The 22,093-nt window shown below is 43.6% G+C and overlaps 1 protein-coding gene across 5 annotated transcripts in view; it reads right to left on the bottom strand.

Annotated features, from left to right (window-relative positions):
* The window catches only part of PCGF5 (polycomb group ring finger 5), a 104,179-nt gene extending 88,543 nt beyond the window's left edge, over positions 1 to 15,636 (bottom strand). For 4 of the 5 annotated variants that reach the window (XR_013262726.1, XM_077454213.1, XM_077454217.1 and 1 more), the window contains exon 1: positions 15,531 to 15,636. The gene's annotated coding sequence lies outside the window, so the exon portion shown is untranslated. Of the gene's footprint in view, positions 1 to 13,639; positions 13,800 to 15,530 lie in introns of all 5 variants that reach the window. The other variant, XM_077454214.1, reaches the window with a different exon arrangement.
* Positions 15,637 to 22,093: the final 6,457 nt, after the last annotated feature.

Genomic DNA, 22,093 nt, shown 5'->3' with positions numbered 1-22,093 from the left:
GCCTGGTACGGTTCAGGGGGGGCGCTCTCTCGCCCCCCCCCTCTTTTCCTGCAGCCTGCCAGATTGCGTGCTCGGATAAGGGTCTGGTATGGATTTTGAGGGGGACACCCACGGCATTTTTTTTTTTTTTGGCGTGGGGTTCCCCTTAAAATTCATGCCAGACCTGAAGGGCCTGGTATGGATTTTGAGGGGGACCCCCCCACGCCATTTTTTTGGCGCGGGGTTCCCCTTAATATTCTTGCCAGACCTGAAGGGCCTGGTATGGAATTTCGGGGTACCCTCACACATTTTTTTTTCTTAACTGCTAACATGACCTGTGTGCAAATAGTAGAGGTTGAGTTGAGAGGTGCGCCTGTTCAACTTATGCAAATGAATCTATGTGGCTTGAGATTTACTAAGATTTTGTCAGCGCAGTGAACCAGAGCACTTGAACGGGTGCAAATGCCGCTTGTGCAGTGCATAAATTGACCTTGCGCAGTTCCAAATGTATTTGCATAAAGTTACTTTTCCATTCTATTTTGGGCATATTTTTTACTTGGACAGTTATAACCATACTTCCTCACATCACCCACATCACCCCTATAATATTGACACTTCCAGCTTCTTTTAATTCTGAGTTGAAGAATGTGTGCTTCGTGAATACGAAAACGGCCATTGCGCATCGGCGTGCAGCGCAACTCATGGCGCAAACCTTTTGTATATCAGCCCCTATGTGTGGGAGAAAACTAACACTGCACATCACCCTGAACACACCAAAAATGGTGGTGGCAGCATCATGTTGTGGGGATGCTTTTCTTCAGCAGGGACAGGGAAGTGGGTCAGAGTTGATAAGATAGATGGAGCCGAATACAGGGCAATCTTAGAGGAAAACCTGTTATGCCATGTAAACATGATCGGAAAGCCCGCCAGCAAAAGTCCGATGTGAGATTTTGGTTGGAAAATGCGACTGTGTGTATGCTCCATCGGACTTTTGCTGGCAGAATTTCCGACAGCAAAAGATTGAGAGCAGGTTCTCTATTTTTCGGTCGGAAAAAAGTTCTGATTGGAAATTCCAACCTGCAAGATTCCTAGGCATGCTCGGAAACACTTAATTTTCTCAGCTCGTCATAGTGTTGTACGTCACTGCATTTTTGACGGTCGAAAGTTCAGAGAACTTGTGTAACCGTGTGTATGCAAGCCAAGCTTGAGGGTAATTCAGTCGGAAAAACCATCCAAGAAAATCCGCTCGTGTGTATGGGGCATTAGACTCTGCAAAAGACTTGAAACTGGGGCGGAGGTACACTTTCCAGCAGGACAACAACCCTAAACATACAGCCAGAGCTACAATGGAATGGTTTAGATCAAAGCATATTCGTGTGTTAAAATGGTCAAAAGTCCAGATCTAAATCAAATTGAGAATCTGTGGCAAGACTTGAAAATTGCTGTTCAAGGGCGCTCTCCATCCAATCTGACAGAGTTTGAGCTATTTTGCAAAGAAGAAGAATGGGCAAAAATGTCACTCTCTACATGCAAAGCTGGTAAAGACATTGCCAAAAAGACTTGCAGCTGTAATTGCAGTGAAAGGTGCTTCTACAAAGTATTGACTCCGGGGGGCTGAATACAAATCCATGCCACACTTTTCAGATATTTATTTGTAAAAAAAAAAAAATTTGAAAACCATTTATAAAATTTTCCTTCCACTTCACAATTATGTGCCACTTTGTTAGTCTATTACATAAGGGAATGGGGATAGCTTTCTAGCTACAGGACGGCTAGTGTAACATGGGCTATTTGCAGTCTCAGGAGTTGGTGGAAAGTGTGTGAGGTCAGACACTGTTGGAACTCAGGTGACATTTGCCCGAGTCTGGCTCTTCAGCGACAGTGATAAGATCAAATGTAAGTAGTAGGAGTAAGTATGTTGTATACTTATGCAAATATACATTTTTTTTTTATAAGATAAGCATTCATAAGTATAATTACTTATAGATTATTCAGATCTGTTATTCACCTAGTCTACTACTGGGATTTGCTCCAAGACCAGACCATGGACCTGACCCATTCCTTACCCGACAGTCATTTCACCGTCATGTTCTTTTGAGGTCAAGACCTACTGTAGTGGCCAAAGGTTTGAACACCATTACCAGGCCTCTTAAGCATATACCGCATATGTAAAGGACATCAGCTTAGCATAAATCTTTCCAATAAGAGTTACAGTTAAAACATTTAAGGGGGGTACATTTTAAAAATAGTGGCATGGCCAGCGCATTTCATATAAGTATATCAGACATCATCTGCCTTATTGAAAATAATAGTGTTGGCACTACAATACTCGTGGTACTCATAGACCATTTTATCTAAGCTGCCTAGCCACAAGGGAGATTTAAAGCAGGGTGTTTTCTTCTGCATTTGTGGCAAAAAGGGGGTATTTTTCTGATCAAAACAGTATTTTTATTTGCCAACACTGACACATGTCCTACTGATTTATGGCAAGTGTGAAATTCAGTGACAGGTCCACTTTACACCCAGCCATGGTTTACATATTAGCTCACCACCTCTGAGTTCTTGCACTGGTTAGATTGCTGACTTCCTATGTTAAATATCCAGAAACATTTAGACTCTGGAATCTTGTATTGACACCAATGGTCACAGAAGATCCATGATTTCCGACAGAGATTTGCTATAGGACTATATAATGACACAAAAGGCATCTATATGGCTTTGTCCGATCTTTCTGGATTAAAAGGATACTACACAACAAAGAACCTAAAGATGTGCGCATATCTAAGTCCTGCCATCAAGCGATTATCGACCAGTTGCTTTCTCCAAGTATTTGCGATTTCTATATATAAATTCATACTTCGTTCTTCACATTCCTTCATTAAATCCGTTAACAATATCTCTAAATGCGGCGATACTGAGATGCGGAAATAATCTGCTTTATCTCCGCCTTTCTAAAAGATGTTCTCTATGTCCCGGGACCTAATAGAATTCTTCTCTTGGTATATGACACTTGCAACATATGCACTGCTAAACTTTACGGAGAGTATAAACATGTACAGCTGTGACTTGTTCCAGTCTTCAACAGCGAGTATTGACAGAGCTGCCTGTCAAGGAAGAGCTCTGTAATCTGTAAAATCCTCCATAGTCAATGTTCCATTCATATGTCACATTTACACCTTCACCTTAAGCACGCATACTTTGTCAAGTCGCTTACTGATTAACTGGGTTAACCTCATCTTAATTACATTTCCATAAACCAGTTCAAGTATTTAGAGCCTCTTGCATTCTTTCTTCTCTGGAAAACACAGAGGGCACAAAGATTGGAAGTGCTGATAAAACACTTAGGCCTCGTGCTTAGCAGCTCCTGTGTACTGAGGTGTAAAATCTCAGTTGCTTTATGGCGCCCAAGGAGTCAATGCAAATGCATGGCTGTTCAAAGCTGTGCGTGCATGAATGCCAATGGTTTCTGCATGGGCATTAGTGCATACACTGCTTCTCCCCAAGTGTGGGGAGAAGCGTTATACACCCATGCAAGGGTAAACGCTAATGAAGCGCAAGGGATTTTAGGCCGAAACACACAGGAGCTGTTTATAAAAAGAAAAATGTGTTTGACTTTCTTAGAAAACAAAGAGTATTTTATAAAAGCCAATCAAGACTCTTCTTTCAAATGACTCATTGGTTGCTAAAGCAAAGGCCCAACTTTCCCTCTAATTGCTTAGATCAGTGGTCTCCAAACTGCGGCCCAGTGGCCTTATGTGGTCCTTTGCCTTTATCCGGCCCTTGGGGCACTATTCTTCCCACTGACACCAATAATGGGGCACTACTCCTCCCACTGACACGAATGATAGGGCACTGTTCATCTTACTGATACCAGTGATGGGGCACTATTCTTCCCACTGATATCACCGATTGGACATTATTCCTCCTACTAACACCAACAATGGGACACTATTGCTCCCACTGACACCAACGATTAGGCCTTATTCCTCCTCCTAATACCAATGATAGGGCACTATTCCTCCATTTAACACCAATGATGGGCACTATTCCTCCAATTAACACCAATGATGGGCACTATTCCTCCAATTAACACCAATGATGGGCACTATTCCTCCAATTAACACCAATGATGGGCACTATTCCTCCAATTAACACCAATGATGGGCACTATTCCTCCAATTAACACCAATGATGGGCACTATTCCTTCCACTGACAACAACAAAGGGACACTATTGCTCCCTCTAATACCTATTAACACCAACAATGGGGCACATTTGCTCCCACTGACACCAACTGTGGGGCACTATTGCTCCCCCTAAATACAACGATGGGGCATTTCTCCAATTAACACCAATGATGGGCACTATTACTCCCACTGACACCAATGATGGGACATAATTCCTGCCCCCAATACCAATGACGGGGCACTATTCCTCCCAATTAACACCAATGATGGAGCACTATTCCTCCCACAAACACCAATGTTGGGACACCATTTCTGATGCCAAAAATAGGGCATTGTTCACTCCTACTGACAGCAGGGCATTTTCTACTCCCAGTGGTCACAGTCCGTCCCCCTAAAGTCTGAAGGACAGTAAACTGTTGTTTAGAAAGTTTGGAGTCTTCTGGCTTCATCATTGCTATTTATGTCCATCAAGATAATTAGCACAACTATCAGTCCCTCCACTGGTACTAAATGTAATCCTGGACCCTGACATTTACTTTGTTGCCCATCTCTGCTAATCCCACCACTGACGTCTACTCTCCCAATGTATAAAATTGAAAATACTAACATCATCATAAAAAGCCATCCACAACTCTGCCCAATCACATCACCAACTTCAGCTCAAAATATTGCCTAAACCAGCCACTCGGTTCCTTCCAAGATCTCCAGTTCTTCAGCTTCCTCGTCACCTCCTCCCATACTTACCTTTTAGGACTTCTCTAGAGCCTCTCCCATCCTCTGGGACGCTCTACCCAAATCTGTCCTGCTACCTCCCACTCTGTCTGCCTCTTTGGAGGAGCCTATTCCATCTTCAAACTGTACTTTTACATTCTCACAGTTATCATCTTTTGTATAATTTGCTCCTCCCTTTTAGATTGTAAGCTCTTTTGAGCAGGGCCCTCCTAATGGATTTCTATTGTAACTGTGCCGTCTCCCTTTATTTTCGAAAGCGTTGGGCAAACTATTGCCATTATATAAATCCTGTTTAATAATAAGACAACAACTGCTATCATTAGGCGTGTGCACAGGGTGTGTCGGAGGTGCCTAGGCACACCCTAATCACCCTGCGCAATGCAGATTCCCCCTGCCGAACCCCCATGGCAGGTGAGGCTACAGAGAAAGAGAATGGGGAATCTATGTCCTCAGTATCTTTCTCTGCTATACTGCTATTTCACCAAAGCCCCTCAACGGGTCTCCTAAAAATTTGTAAAAATAAAATAAAAATTATAAAAAATAATATTATACAGAAATAATTTAAAAAAATGATATATATATTAAAAAAATAAAATAAATTAATGACACCAATCTCAACCCTACTGACACCGTCCACTGCTCTACTGTGCATGTGTGTTTGATTTTTTTTGTGATTGAGGAGCTGGCTATCACTTCCTGATCCCTGAGCCACCAACTGCTGAACGACAATTGTCCTTGAGACTCTTGGGATGTAGGACATGTATCCTAGGCAGATGTGGCTAGGTCATTATCCTAGGCAAGGTAGGAGGAAGTGGGAGCAAGCACCTAAGAAGGTCTGCTTTAACCAGAAAAAAGTTAACAAACATCAAGTGTTATAATTTGGCCTCATTCACACTGGCACTATTATATATTGCTGGGGGGGGGGGGGGGGGGGGCATTATATTTCTCAGATGACTTAGAAAAGCTGAATGCAGGAGTGTCAGCTAGAATGATGCCTTAAGTCTCATACACGGTTTGATGCACGTGCAGGACTTTGTCTAGCATATTAACTATCCACAAAATTGTTGCTCGACAAACATGAACGTAGTGACGTACTATGAGGGTATAAAAGAGGAAGTTAGTTTCTCAAGCGCCACCCTTTGGGCCCCTTCTGCCAATTTCATGTTAGCATAAGTTTGGTGAGGATTGATTCACACTTTTTTGTTAAAGCGGGAGTCCGCCGTTTTTTTTTTTTTTTAAAAGCCAGCAGCTACAAATACTGCAGCTGCTGACTTTTAAAATAAGGACACTTACCCGCCCAGCGCGCCCGCGATGTCGGCAACCGAAGCCGATCTCGCGATCGTCTCTCGGGTGCTGCCGCCGCCATCTTGGGTATGGGAATCAGGAAGTGGAAAGTTAATTTCCCGGCTCCCTACTGCGCATGCGCGAGTCGCGCTGCGCAATAAGGATGGACCCGCTGCCTCTGGGATCTGTGTGTTTCCCAGCAGGCAGCGGGGGACTTTCGGAAAGGGGCGTAGATCTACGCCCTTTTCCGCAGAGTGCTGTCCCGGAAGTGGGTGCAGATACCTGTACTGTACAGGTACCTGCACCCCCCTCCCCCCTGAAAGGTGCCAATTGTGGCACCGGAGGGGGGGGGGGGGGGGAGGATTCCAATGAGTGGAAGGTCCACTTTAGGGTGGACCTCCACTTTAAGTTATTTTTATTTGGACGGCAGATAGCATCTCTAAATTTAACTTCTGTTTTTTTAACTGCACAATAAAATAAATTGTGTAGAATAATACTTGGCTATTTGTTTTTCGTCAAATGACAGATTGGGAGTAGGCAGTTACATTAAAAACAACAAAATGGGAAATTAACAACGGGCAACAAAACTCAGGGATGATGGTGTTGTGGTAACTTCCCCAAAAAAACAAAAACAACAACCATAATATTAATATTTATATCACTACAAAACAAAAGCCTTTCAAAACATGTTTCTCATAACTAAGTCAGTATTACCAGCAAAGCAGCTTCATTATTATACTATTAATGAAGATGAGAATGTGCGCTGCATTTCGGCATTTCATCAATTGCCGCGTCATGAATGTTAATTCCAGATTACAAATCGTAGTTTACAAGACCGAACTCTTCCCGGCCGTTCCTGGATTCCGATCATGCGCATTGGTACTTTCGACTTTTGCGTGACGTTTTCTGTACTGACCATCCGAAAAATCAGATGTTGAGTTCACATCCTACAAAAATTTTTTAGCCTACACATCCAGCTTTTGTCTGACGAAAAAGAGAAAATCGGCTGTCGAAAGCACCGTACTAACAATCGGAAAATCCGCAGTCCATGCATCTTACGAATTTTCCCATCTGAAAATTAGGCTTCCTGCACACAGGCATATTGAAATACTCCTATCTATGGTGGATCTTCCTGCCAGGAGCTCGTTTTGGCACATAATTACACGTGTTTATGCACATTTACAGTTCCTTGAAAAAGTATTCACACCCCTTGAAATTGTCATCATTTTGCCATGTTACAACCAAAACCATAAATGTATTTTATTGGGATTTTACGTGATAGACCAACACAAAGTGGCACATAATTGTGAAGTGGAAGGAAAATGTTAAACGGTTTTCAATTTTTTTTTACAAATGAATATCTGAAAAATGTGATGTGCATTTGTATTCAGCCTTTACTCTGATGCCCCTAACTAAAAATCTAGTGGAACCAATTGCCTTCAGAAATCACCTAATTAGTAAATAGAGTCAACCTGTGTGTAATTTAATCTCAGCATAAATACAGCTGTTCTGTGAAGCCCTCAGGAAGTTTGATAGAGAACCTTAGTGAACACACCTGACCAGTCAAGTATAATGTTGTGGAGGAGTTTAAAGTGGGGTTAGGTAAAAAAAAAAAAAAAAAAAAAAAAAAGTTTGAACATCTCATGGAGCACTGTTCAATCCATCATCAAAAATGGAGAGAGTATGGCACAACTACCAAGACATGGCCATCCACCTAAACTGACAGACCAGGCAAGGAGCCCCATGGTAACTCTGGAGGAGCTGCAGAGATCCACAGCTCAGGTGGGAGAATCTGTCCACAGGACAACTATTAGTAGTGCTCTCCACAAATCTGGCCTTTATGGAAAAGTGGCAAGAAGAAAGCCTTTGTTGAAAGAAACTCATAAGAAGTCCCGTTTGCTAGAAGCCATGTGGGGGACAGAGCAAACGTGGAAGAAGGTCATCAGAATTTAACGTGTACTGGACTTTTAGAGCCCGTGACGTAAATGGTGGCTCCCGTCCGCATGTGCAGGAGTAACACCATCGTGCCCCTGACCACTCATGTAGTAAGAGGACACAAACCCAGAAGGAAGACTGGAGTGAGATATCAGCCCTCTCAGCGGTCACAGCGCAGCGGTGAAGGGCTTCCTTCTAAGGTAAGTCTCTCATAATGTGCTAGTTTGAGATGCATACTAGCACATTATGACATTGCCTTGCAGGGAAATTTTCCTCAACAACTGCGGTTTACCACTTTAACCACTTCCGAACCACTATACACCAAAATGACGGCTGGGAAGTGGTTTTATTATGCTGACTGGGCGTCATATGACATCCAGCAGAATAAACCATGATCGCGCGCCCACAGCGATCGATGGTGTGGTGTGTCAGTCTGAGACACCGCATCTCCGATCGAGATAAAGAGCCTCTGACGGAGACTCTTTACCACATGATCAGCTGTGTCCAAACACAGCTGATCAGTGTAAACAGGAAAAGCCATGTATCGGCTTTTCCTCTACTTGCACTGACAGACGCGAGTAGAGCAGAGACGGTCGGCTTCTCTTCTGAAAAGGCGAGGGGGGGTCTACACTGATTAATTGTCAGTGCAGCCCCCACCCAGGACCAGCAGGGATGCCCATCCATGGCCACAAAAAAAGGAAAGAGCACTCAAATTGCCTCATCAGTAAATACTTCATTATTTCCTTTAGTGGAAACCACTTTTTCGATCATTGATTGACTAACATGCGACTCCTCTGCAAGGTAATAATATGTCCATCTCTGCCATGATTCTGCTTTGAGTACATTAGCAGTGTTTTTCTTATTGTAATTTGTGTGTTTTTATCCTTAGATAGCGAGACCTGAAGAAGTGTACAACGAAACGCGTAGATGCATTAGGGCTCACATCATATATATAAACCGCTTTTTGTATATACGATTTTTATTGTTCTTTCATGCCTCTGTCTTTTGTACTTTATGTATATTTCAATTTTTTTTTTATATTTTTGTATATCTCTATTATCCATTGTGCCTTTAAATTCCGACCATAGGTTTTCTTTCTTTGGAACCTTTTATTTTTATTTGCCCATCCATGGCCAGCAGGGATGCCCACCCATGGATGGCAATCATTGCCCATTAGGGATGGCAATCATTGCCCATCAGGGATGCCTGCCAGTACCTCTTATCAGTGCTGCCTATCAGTGCCATCTATCAGTGCCGCACATCAGTGCCGCCTATACACGCCCTCCAGAGTACCAATCAGTACCACCTATGAGTGCCCATCAGTGCCAGCTATGAGTGCCACCTATCAGTGCCCATTAGTGCTGCTTATCAGTGCCCCCTATCAGTGCCAATCAATACTCCCTCATCAGAGCCCGTTAGTGAAGGTAAAAACATACTTATTTACAAAGTTTTGTAACCAAAACTAAGAAAAAAAACCATATTTTTTTCCCAAATTTTCGGTCATTTTTTTTATATTTGTAGCGCAAAAAAAATAAAAATAAAAAACACACCCAGGAGGTGAGCAAATACTACAAAAAGAAAGCTCTATATGTGGCAAAAAATGATACAAATTTTGTTTTGGTACAGAGTCGCATGACCGCGCATTTGTCATTCAAAATGTGATAGCGCTGAAAGCTGAAAATTGGTCTGGGCAGGAAAGTGCCTGATATTGAAGTGGTTAAGGAATAATGCATCTGCAAAAGGCACTGTGTTTTTGTGTGGTGCAGGAAAACATGCATTTTGTGTGCAGGTTCCCACAGCGGACCTGGTGTGAACAAGCCCTGAAGGTGAATATTACAGCAAAAGCCGGTTTTGTTGTGTTAATGGCGATTTCTTTTTATCCTATTGTTGGTTGGAGTTCTGCTTTACGGGCTCATAAACACGAGTGTAATAAAATTCTGATATCTATAGTTTATGCAGCTGAACACAGTAGATTACTAAGCACAAAGTTCATTGGCCCATAGTTTACAATATTGCTGCCTTCGGATTTTGAAAAAAAAAAAATTATTATATATATATATATATATATATATATATATATATATATATATATATACACACACACACATATATACATACACATTCATGTCTCACATCCTGAGGGTTGCTGGGGATGCAGACATCGACTGTAGTAGCCTGAGCTACAAACAGTCAGTGCTGGTCTCTTCCAGGTGCTGCTCGAGTCTGTATCTGTATACTGAACACAAGGGGGCGCAGGGCCCAACAGCTCCACCATTCTGAATATTTTTAAAGCGGAGGGCCGTTTAAAAAAAAAAAAAAAGTCAGCAGCTGCAAACACTGCAATTGCTGACTTAATCAGCCCACTTACCTGTCCAGGGCGCCCGCGATGTCGGCCGCCCGAGGCCGACCCGTCCCTCGGCTCTCGGGTCCCGGCGCCGCCATTCCTTGTAAGGGAAACAGGCAGTGGAGCCTTATGGCTTCACTGCCCGTTTCCTACTGCGCATGCGCGAGTCACGCAGCGCTTTGTGAATGGGACGCGCTGTGTTCTGGAACACACAGTTCCCAGAGCACAGCGCGACCCATTACCAAGAAGACGCCGCACGGAGGAGAGAAGAAAGAAGATCTCCGCGGAGGAGGAAGAGGAAGATTAGGATTATGTGCATAGCAACAGGCACTTCTGGTAAGTAAAAAAAAAAAAAAAAAAAAATTTCATTTTTTTTTTTTTTAGATTTTTTTGTAATTTTTTATATATATTTTTTTTCAGGGTGGCCCTCCACTTTAAGCTCTGACTGGTTGAGGTGTTGTTGGCAGATGACATCACAATCATTACCTCATCCAATCAAAGAATGCATTGTATTAATTGAAAAAATATAAGACATTCACGAAATGGTGGAGGTGCCAAGCCCAGCATCCCCTTGCATGCAGTATAGTATACAAACAAGTCGCTGAAGCGGCACCTGGAAGTGACCAGTGCTGACTGTAAAGCCGTTGGCCAAAAGTTTTGAGAATGACACAAATATTAATATTCAAAGTCTACTGCTTCTGTGTTTTTAGATCTTTTTATCAGATCTTACTATGGTATACTGAAGTATAATTGCAAACATTTCATAAGTGTCAAAGGCTTTTATTGACAATTACATTAAGTTTATGCAAAGAGTCAATATTTTCAGTGTTGACCCTTCCTTTTTAAGACTTCTGCAATTTTCCCTGGCATGCTGCCAACCAACTTCTGGCCACATCCTGACTGATGGTAGCCCATTCTTGCATAATCAATGCTTGGAGTTAGTCAGAATTTGTGTTTTTTTTTTTTTTGTTCACCCGCCTCTTGAAGATTGACCACAAGATCTCAATGTGATTAAGGTCTGGGGAGTTTCCTGGCCATGGAACCAAAATTTTGATGTTTTGTTTCCCAAGCCACTTAGGTACCACTTTTGTCTTATGGTAAGGTGCTCCATCATGCTGGAAAAGGCATTGTTCCTCACCAAACTGCTCTTGCATGGTTGAAGAAGTTGCTCCTGGAAGATGTTTTGTGCCATTCTTTATTCATGGCAGTGTTCTTAGGCACAATTGTGAGTGATCCCACTCCCTTGGCTGAGAAGCAACCCCACACATGAATGGTCTCAGGATGCTTTACTGTTGGCATGACACAGGACTGATGGTAGCGCTCACCTTTTCTTCCCCAGACAAAAATTTTTCCAGATGCCCCAAACAATCAGAAAGGGGATTCATCAGAGAAAATGACTTACCCCCCAGTCCTTAGCAGTCCAATCCCTGTACCTTTTGCAGAATATCAGTTTGTCCCTGATGTTTTTCCTGGAGAGAAGTGGCTTCTTTGTTGCTCTTCTTGACACCATCCTACAAAAGACTTCTCCTCGCTGTGTGTGCAGATGCATTCACACCCGCCTGCTGCCATTCCTGAGCAAGCTCTGCACTGGTGGTGCCCCGATCCCACAGCCGAATCGACTGTAGGAGAAGGTCCTGGTGATTGCTGGACTTTCTTGGGCGCCCAGAAGCCTTCTTCAGAAATGCAGTGGGAATGTTTTTTTTTATGGAATTGAGTTCCTTTTCATGGCAAAGAGGGACTTTGCAATTAATTGTAATTCATCTGATGACTCTTCATAACATTCTGGAGTATACGCAAATTACCATCATAAACACTGAAGCAGCAGACTGTGAAAAAATAATATCTGTGTAATTCTCAAAACTTTTGGCCACGGCTGTATGTAGTGCAAGCTACTAAGGCCAGGTTCACATTTATGTGGATTGGATGTAGGTTTCTCCGCATCCAATTAGCATAGCAGGAGAATGTATCCCTGTTGCGGCTGAGTAGCGCACTGCACAGAAACGCTGTGCGTCTTTGGCTCAGTTTCAGTGCTGAATTCAGACATAGATTCAGCCCGGATTTGTCCCTGAAATAGAGAACAATCTGCAGCTGGTTCCAGTGTGAACCAGGCCTAAAGGTTATTTTTGCACCCCCAGCCACCCTCTGGATGTGACACATGGATAATTACATGTCAATACTCTGGCCAATATCATAAACAAAAGAGAGAATTCCTGCAGTTAAAGTGGTATTAACTCCTTCAGATCCGCACTATAGCCGAATGATGGCTACAGCACAGACCTACTTTGCTGTGAGGCTGTCAATAGGCTTCCTCCCCTTTGTATGCTCCCCCCAGGGTGCACGCTGTGATCACCGAGTCAATGAGACTTGGGTGATCACAGATCAGAGTAAGGGGTCGATCCCGGCTCCTTACCACGTGATCAGCTGTCAGCCAATGACAGCTGATCACATGATGTAAACAGAAGATCAGTAATCATTCCTTTTTTCTCCTCACACTGACAGCACAAGGAGAATAAAAGCCGATCACCGGCTTCTGTGCAAGGGACATCGGTCCTAAAGAGGAAGCGGCGAAGCTGCCTCATCTGTACCAAACAGTACTGCATGCCAAAGCCATCTGCCAGTGCCCACAAATCAGTGTCCACCAGTGCCACCTATCTATTCCCCAGGTGGTGCCAATCAGTGCCTCATCAGTGCCACTAAGAAGTGCTGCCTATCAGTGTCACCTACCAGTGCCGATCAGTGTCCATCTCTGCCACCTATCAATGCCCTTCAGTACCACCTCTCAGTGCCCACCAGTGGCGCCTATTAGTGCCCATCAATGCAGCCTCATCAGCGTACATCAATGAAGGAGAAAAATTACGTGTTTGCAAAATTTATTAACATAATATAAAACAGTTTTGTATTTTTTTTTTTTATTTGGCCTTTTAAAAAAAATTACCAAAAAAACAAAAAAAAAAAAAAAAAGCAGAGGTGATCAAATACCACCAAAAGAAAGCTCTATTTATGGGGGAAAAAAGTGATAAAAAATTTCATTTGGGTACAGTGCTGTATGACCGCACAATTGTCGTTCAAAGAGTGACAGCGCTAAAATCTGAAAATTGGTCTGGCCAGGAGGGGGTTTAGGTGCCCAGTAAGGAAGTGGTTAAACTCAAAACCAAAAATGTAATATACTGGAGCTTACCAATCATTAGATGTGATGGCTGCGTTAGTTTTCTTTTTTGCAGGATTTTTCCTTTTGCTTTCACCTGGTGATCTGGCCAGTAATATACCTCCTGTATCAGCTTGCCTCCACTCTGGATGAAGGAGCACAGGGGGCACCTTTGGACAGCAGCATTGTCAGTCTGGGGGGGGAGGGAAGTGTTAGATGTACTAGCAAATTTAGATACACACTGGAGCCAAACTCTAGCTAATAATTTATAAGCAGTTACAGCAACAGTTTTTCCTCTTGGCATAAAGGTTTTACATGAATAAATAAAAGCTGATCATTGTAAGCACCCCTGTCAGTGGTAAATTGTTTGTCCCATCACTGCAACGAATGCATTTTGCAGGAGCGCTTGTTGTTTTGAAAAACAGACTTACTGGCTAGATCAGATGAAAATATAAGAAAGAAAGCCTAAAAAGGAAAATGAATGCAGCCATCACATCTAAGAATTGATAAGCTGTAATAAAATAAATGTGTGCTTTTAACACTGCCTTAAAGCTAGTCTTTACTTAAATATAGAAGTTCCGCTTTTCTTCCTCATCCTCCCCCCTTTTCTCCCATATTAGGAATGTATTTTTTTTTTTTTTTTTTTGGTGGGGTAACCAATTTTGTGCCACTTCTGCTATGACCACCTAGGCCAGTGACGGCGAACCTTAGCACCCCAGATGTTTTGGAACTACATTTCCCATGATGCTTCACCTACACTGCAGAGTGCATGAGCATCGTGGGAAATGTAGTTCCAAAACATCTGGGGTGCCAAGGTTCACCATCACTGACCTAGGCGATTGGAGCAGAAGTTCACACCCCCCACCTACCTCTAACCGCAGCCTCTGGGGACACATCACAGGCCCCAGGAGACTGCGGGACCATTCACGGGGGGCACCTCAGCCCATGCATGCACGGTGGGCAGCCTGCTGTGAAGCCGCAGGGAGTTAAGATGCCAGCACCTGGACCTGAAGACTGGCAAAGAGAAGGGTTGGGTGTGGACATCGATGGATCCTGGGACAGGTAAGTGTGTGTGTGTAGTATTCTTTAGTATTTGTAGCCGTTGACTTTTATATTTTTGTTTTACGTGGTGAAGATCCTCTTTAAGCCTTTTCTGTTGTAGCCCCAGAACAAGCATGCAAATCAGATCTGCATCAGATCTGCTTTCTTTGGGCCAGTAAGACAGCCAGGGAGGTAGCATTTTTCAGGAAATGGTCAGCACAGGTTTCATTTAACCATAAGTGCGCCATTATGACAGTATTATTATTATTACTATTATGCCATTTTTGTGTTACACATCTCAAGTTAAAAAAGGAAATGTGGAGGGTATGATTCAGAAAGTGTCAGCCTTCTATGGAAATTTCCCCAGTCATAGTAGTTCCTAAGTAGAAAAGGCACACCATGTGGCACCTGTCACCCCCCAGCGCATGGCATACACAGGTGATGATCAGCACCCTCCTCCCCATCACTGCCAGTCCTTATGTAATACCACCTCCCCATACAAGGCTGCTATATCAGGGTGGCACACTGAGCCCAACACATCAGGACCTGCGTCAGCATCCTCCAAGAGGACTTCTCAGCTCATTCCTCCTCCCACACAGATAAATAACACAGTCATGTAATGTGTATCAGTCCATGCCCTCCATCGCAGTGTGCCATCACAGGCAGCAAGTTACAATGACACCTCTCCCCATCCCCCGACCCCATGTACACCATCCAGGATCATTGTCAGTTTGTTATGAAACATGAGTAGAGGGAATAGCCGCGAAGGGTGCCCGCTTCTCCCCCCCCCCCCCCCACCCAGGACCACACTGACTTGTCCTGGCTCAGCGTACAGCGCAACTTCATGGGACAGCAGACAGGAGAACAGCATGGAGAAACTTACCAGAATCTACAGCAAAGCCCCAGAGAGTGCTATGAATCATGGTGCTTCCCCATACAGCCTGCACATCACACTGCTGGGCTGGAGCTCTGTGACTTCTGAGTGGGCGTGCACTGCATTAAAGATACAGGACTGATTTATCACAATCCACCACTGTCATCAGACAATTAAAGGGACAGGACTGATTTATCACAATCCACCACTGTCATCAGACAATTAAAGGGACAGGACTGATTTATCACAATCCACCACTGTCATCAGACAATTAAAGGGACAGGACTGATTTATCAGGATCCACCACTGTCATCAATTAAAGGGACAGGACTGATTTATCAAGATCCACCACTGTCATCAATTAAAGGGACAGGACTGATTTATCAGGATGCACTACTGCGAACAATTAAAGGGACAGGACTGATTTATTAGGATCCACCACTGTCATCGGACAATTAAAGGGACAGGACTGATTTATCACAATCCACCACTGTCATCAGACAATTAAAGAGACAGGACTGATTTATCAGGATCCACTACTGCAATCAATTAAAGGGACAGGACTGATTTATTACAATCCACCACTGACATCAGACAATTAAAGGGACAGGACTGATTTATCACAATCCACCACTGTCATCAGACAATTAAAGGGACAGGACTGATTTATCAGGATCCACTACTGTCATCAATTAAAGGGACAGGACTGATTTATCAGGATCCACTACTGCGATCAATTAAAGGGACAGGACTAATTTATCAGGATCCACCACTGTCATCAGACAATTAAAGGGAAAGGACTGATTTATCAGGATCCACCGCTGTCATCAATTAAAGGGACAGGACTGATTTATCAAGATCCACCACTGTCATCAATTAAAGGGACAGGACTGATTTATCAGGATCCACTACTGCGAACAATTAAAGGGACATGACTGATTTATTAGGATCCACCACTGTCATCAGACAATTAAAGGGACAGGACTGATTTATCACAATCCACCACTGTCATCAGACAATTAAAGAGACAGGACTGATTTATCAGGATCCACTACTGCAATCAATTAAAGGGACAGGACTGATTTATTACAATCCACCACTGACATCAGACAATTAAAGGGACAGGACTGATTTATCACAATCCACCACTGTCATCAGACAATTAAAGGGACAGGACTGATTTATCAGGATCCACTACTGTCATCAATTAAAGGGACAGGACTGATTTATCAGGATCCACTACTGTCATCAATTAAAGGGACATTACTGATTTATCAGGATCCACTACTGCGATCAATTAAAGGGACAGGACTAATTTATCAGGATCCACCACTGTCATCAGACAATTAAAGGGAAAGGACTGATTTATCAGGATCCACCACTGTCATCAATTAAAGGGACAGGACTGATTTATCAGGATCCACTACTGTCATCAGACAATTAAAGGGACAGGACTGATTTATCAGGATCCACCACTGTCATCAATTAAAGGGACAGGACTGATTTATTAGGATCCACCACTGTCATCAGACAATTAAAGAGACAGGACTGATTTATCAGGATCCACTACTGCAATCAATTAAAGGGACAGGACTGATTTATTACAATCCACCACTGACATCAGGCAATTAAAGGGACAGGACTGATTTATCACAATCCACCACTGTCATCAGACAATTAAAGGGACAGGACTGATTTATCAGGATCCACCACTGTCATCAGACAATTAAAGGGATAGGACTGATTTATCACAATCCACCACTGTCATCAGACAATTAAAGGGACAGGACTGATTTATCAGGATCCACCACTGTCATCAGACAATTAAAGGGACAGGACTGATTTATCAGGATCCACTACTGTCATCAATTAAAGGGACAGGACTGATTTATCAGGATCCACTACTGTCATCAATTAAAGGGACATTACTGATTTATCAGGATCCACTACTGCGATCAATTAAAGGGACAGGACTAATTTATCAGGATCCACCACTGTCATCAGACAATTAAAGGGAAAGGACTGATTTATCAGGATCCACCACTGTCATCAATTAAAGGGACAGGACTGATTTATCAGGATCCACTACTGTCATCAGACAATTAAAGGGACAGGACTGATTTATCAGGATCCACCACTGTCATCAATTAAAGGGACAGGACTGATTTATTAGGATCCACCACTGTCATCAGACAATTAAAGAGACAGGACTGATTTATCAGGATCCACTACTGCAATCAATTAAAGGGACAGGACTGATTTATTACAATCCACCACTGACATCAGGCAATTAAAGGGACAGGACTGATTTATCACAATCCACCACTGTCATCAGACAATTAAAGGGACAGGACTAATTTATCAGGATCCACCACTGTCATCAGACAATTAAAGGGATAGGACTGATTTATCACAATCCACCACTGTCATCAGACAATTAAAGGGACAGGACTGATTTATCAGGATCCACCACTGTCATCAGACAATTAAAGGGACAGGACTGATTTATCAGGATCCACTACTACGAACAATTAAAGGGACAGGACTGATTTATCACATTCCATTACTGTGATCAGACAATTAAAAATACAGGACTTATTTATCAGAATCCACTACTATGATCAGACAATTGAGGATACAGAACTGATTTATCACAAACCACTAATGTGATCAGACAACTAAAGGGACAGGACTGATTTATTACAATCCACTACTGTGATGAGATACTTAAAGATACAGGACATATTTATCAGGATCCACTACTGTGATCAGACAATTAAAGGCACAGGACTGATTTATCTCAATCCAGAAATGTGTTCAAAGAATTAAAAGGACCAGATTGATTTATCAGGATCTACTACTGTGATCAGAGAATTGAGGATACAGGACTGACTTATCACAATCCACTACTGCGATCAGACAATTAAAGATATGGGACTGATTTGTCAGGATCCACTACTGCAATCAGATAATGATACTGATTTGTGATCAAACAATTTAGGATACAGGACTGATTCATTACAACCCACTACTGTGATCAGACAATCAAAGAGACAGAACTGATTTATCACAATCCACCACTGTGGTCAGACAAATTAAAGATACAGGACTAATTTATCAGGATCCGCCACTGTGATCAAACAATTTAGGATACAGGACTGATTCATTACAACCCACTACCATGATCAGACAATTAAATGGACAGGACTGATTTATCACATTCCATTATTGTGATAGGACAATTAAAAATACAGGGCTTATTTCTCAGAATCCACTACTATGATCAGACAATTGAGGATACAGGACTGATTTATCACAATCCACCACTGTGATCAGACAAAGATACAGGACTGATTTATCACAAACCACTACTGTGATCAGACAACTAAAGGGACAAGGCTGATTTATTACAATCCACCACTGTGATCAGACAAAGATACAGGACTGATTTATCACAAACCACTACTGTGATCAGACAACTAAAGGGACAAGGCTGATTTATTACAATCCACTACTGTGATGAGATACTTAAAGATACAGGACATATTTATCAGGATCCACTACTGTGATCAGACAATTAAAGGCACAGGACTGATTTATCACAATCCACTAATGTGTTCAAATAATTAAAAGGACCATATTGATTTATCAGGATCTACTACTGTGATCAAACAATTTAGGATACAGGACTGATTTATCACAATCCACTACTGTGATCAGACAATTAAAGGGACAGGACTTATTTATCGCAATCCACTACTGTGATCATATAAAGCGACAGGACTGATTTATCAGGATCCACTACTGTGATCAGACAATTAAAAATACAGGACTGATTTATCAGAATTCACTACTATGATCAGACAATTGAGGATACAGGACTGATTTATTACAATTAAAGCGGTAGTAAACCTGCTATTTTTTTTTTTCTTTAACACCTGCAAAGCAAAAGGCATAATGAGCTAGTATGCACCGCATACTAGCTCATTATGAAATACCTTAGAACGAGGCCCCGACATCTGGCCCGATCCACGCCGAGGGAGCTGACATGCTCCCTCAGCGTTTCTTCCGGGTATCGCGGCTCCGGCGCTGTGAGTGGCTGGAGCCACGATATCGTCACTCCCACGCATGCGCGTGGGAGATTTCATTCCGGCCGGTCGGCTACTGCCGGATTTTCAGGCCGGGAATCCCCTTGTGCGCATGCGCCGCTGCAGTCAGCGGCGCATACCGAGGGGAATATCTCCTAAACCGTACAGGTTTAGGAGATATTTTTTTTACCTACAGGTAAGCCTTATTATAGGCTTTCCTGTAGGTAAAAGTTTAAAAAATGAGTTTACAACCGCTTTAACTACTGTCATCAGACAATTAAAGATACAGGACTGATTTATCACAAAGCACTACTGTGATCAGAAAATTAGAGGGACAGGAATGATTTATCAGGATCCACTACTGTGATCAGACAATTAAAGGGACATGACTGATTTGTCTGAATCCACTACTGTGATCAGAACAGGACTGATTTTCATAATACATTACTGCAGGGGTCAGCAACCTTTTTCCACTTAAAGCGGGAGTCCGCCGTTTTTTTTTAAAAGCCAGCCGCTACAAATACTGCAGCTGCTGACTTTTAAAATAATGACACTTACCCACCCAGCGCGCCTGCGATGTCGGCACCCGAAGCCAATCTCTCGATCGTCTCTCGGGTGCTGCCGCCGCCATCTTGGGTATGGGAATCAGGAAGTGGAGCCTTGCGGCTTCATTTCCCGGTTCCCTACTGTGCATGCGCGAGTCGGGCTGCGCAATAAGGATGGTCCCCGCTGTCTCTGGGATCCGTGTGTTTCCCAGCAGGCAGCGGGGGACCTTCGGAAAAGGTCGTAGATTCTGCGGAAAGGGGCATACCTTCTGCAGAATCTACGCCGGAAGTGGGTGCAGATACCTGTACTGTACAGGTACCTGCACCCCCCTCCCCCCTGAAAGGTGCCAATTGTGGCGCCGGAGGGAGGGAGGGTTCCAATGAGCGGAAGCTCCACTTTAGGGTGGACCTCCGCTTTAAAGTGGAAGTAAACTCCCCTATCGTTTTCAGCCAAGGAAGCTGCCATCTTTGCCTCTGTTTAATCTTCAACTGCTATGGTGCTGCACATGTGATTCGTTATGACACTAGCCATTGGCTGGTTTGATAGTTTGGCTGAGAGCACAGCCAATGTGCAGTTAGCATTCCCGGCATGCCTTTTTTTTTTAACTGTTTAAATTGATGGGTTTACTTCCACTTTAAGGCCCGGATTCAATGTATGTGAATGCATGGAGGGTCGCATTCACCTGCTAAAAGATGAAGATATTATCCTAACATCAAGTTGATCATCGAGCATCGGATGATCAAGCTGGACATTGGGCACCAGAACAGCAGGCAGGTCAGCGGGCACTGGAACAGACTGGTCAGCGTGCACCAGAATATCAGGCTGGACAGTGGGCACCAGAACATCAGATTGGGCATCAGGAACCTGGATCATCAGGAACTGGATCGTCAGGCTGGGTATCGGATCATCAAGCTGGACATAGGGCACCAGAGTAGCAGGCAGGGCAGCGGGCACCGGAACATCAGGCTGGACAGTGGGCACTGGAACATCTGGCTGGACAGCAGACACCGAAACATCATGCTAGAAAGTAGGCAGAGGCACTAGAACATCAGGCTGGACAGTAGATACTGGAACATCAGGATGGACAGCGAGCACCCGTACATCAAGCTGGAAAGCGAGGACTGGAACATCGAGCTGGAAAGCAGGCAGAGGCACTGGAATATCAGACTGGGAAGTGGGCACCAGAACATCAAACTGGGAAGCAGGCACTGGAAAATAAAACTGGGAAGCGGGCGGAAGCACCAGAACATCAGGCTGGACAGTGGGCACTGGAACATCAGGCTGAACAGCGAACATGGGAACATCAGGCCGTACAGCGGGCACTGGAAAATCAGGCTGGGCATCAGAAACTGGATCGCCAGACTGGACAGCAGGCAGAGGCACTAGAACATCAGATGGGGCAGCGGGCACTGGAACATCAGGCTGGACAGCGGGTACCGGAACATCAGGCTGTAGAGCAGGCAGAGGCACTGAAACATAAGGCTTGTAAGCAGGCACTGGAACATCAGACTGGAAAAGCGGGCACTGGAACATCAGACTGGAAAGCAGGCAGAAGCACAGAAACATCAGACTGGACAGCAGGCACTGGAACATCAGACTGAACAGTGGGTAGAGGCACTGGAACATCAAGCTGAACAGCGAACACTAGAACATCAGGCTGAACAGTGGGCAGAAGATTAGCAAAGTCAAGTGGGTCATTAGGTTCAGGACTATCAGAGGCTAGCCTAACATCGGACACTGAAACATCAGGTTGAACAGCGGGCACCGGAATATCAGGCTGAACAGCGGGTACTGGAACATCAGGCTGAACAGCGGGCAGAGGATTATCAAAGTCAAGTGGGTCATTAGGTCCAGGACCATCAGAGGCTAGCCTAACCCCATTGGCATTCATAGAGGCTGGCTGGAGCAGATCAGCTGGTATGGAGGCAGACTGGAGCA

Source organism: Lithobates pipiens, unplaced genomic scaffold (assembly GCF_037356315.1).
Source record: "Lithobates pipiens isolate NorthernLeopardFrog02 unplaced genomic scaffold, aLitPip1_a1.2 Scaffold_25, whole genome shotgun sequence".
In the NCBI taxonomy this organism is placed as follows: Eukaryota; Metazoa; Chordata; class Amphibia; order Anura; family Ranidae; genus Lithobates; species Lithobates pipiens.
The sequence above is the reverse complement of the archived record's forward strand: the minus strand, read 5'-3'. Positions and strand labels throughout refer to the sequence as shown.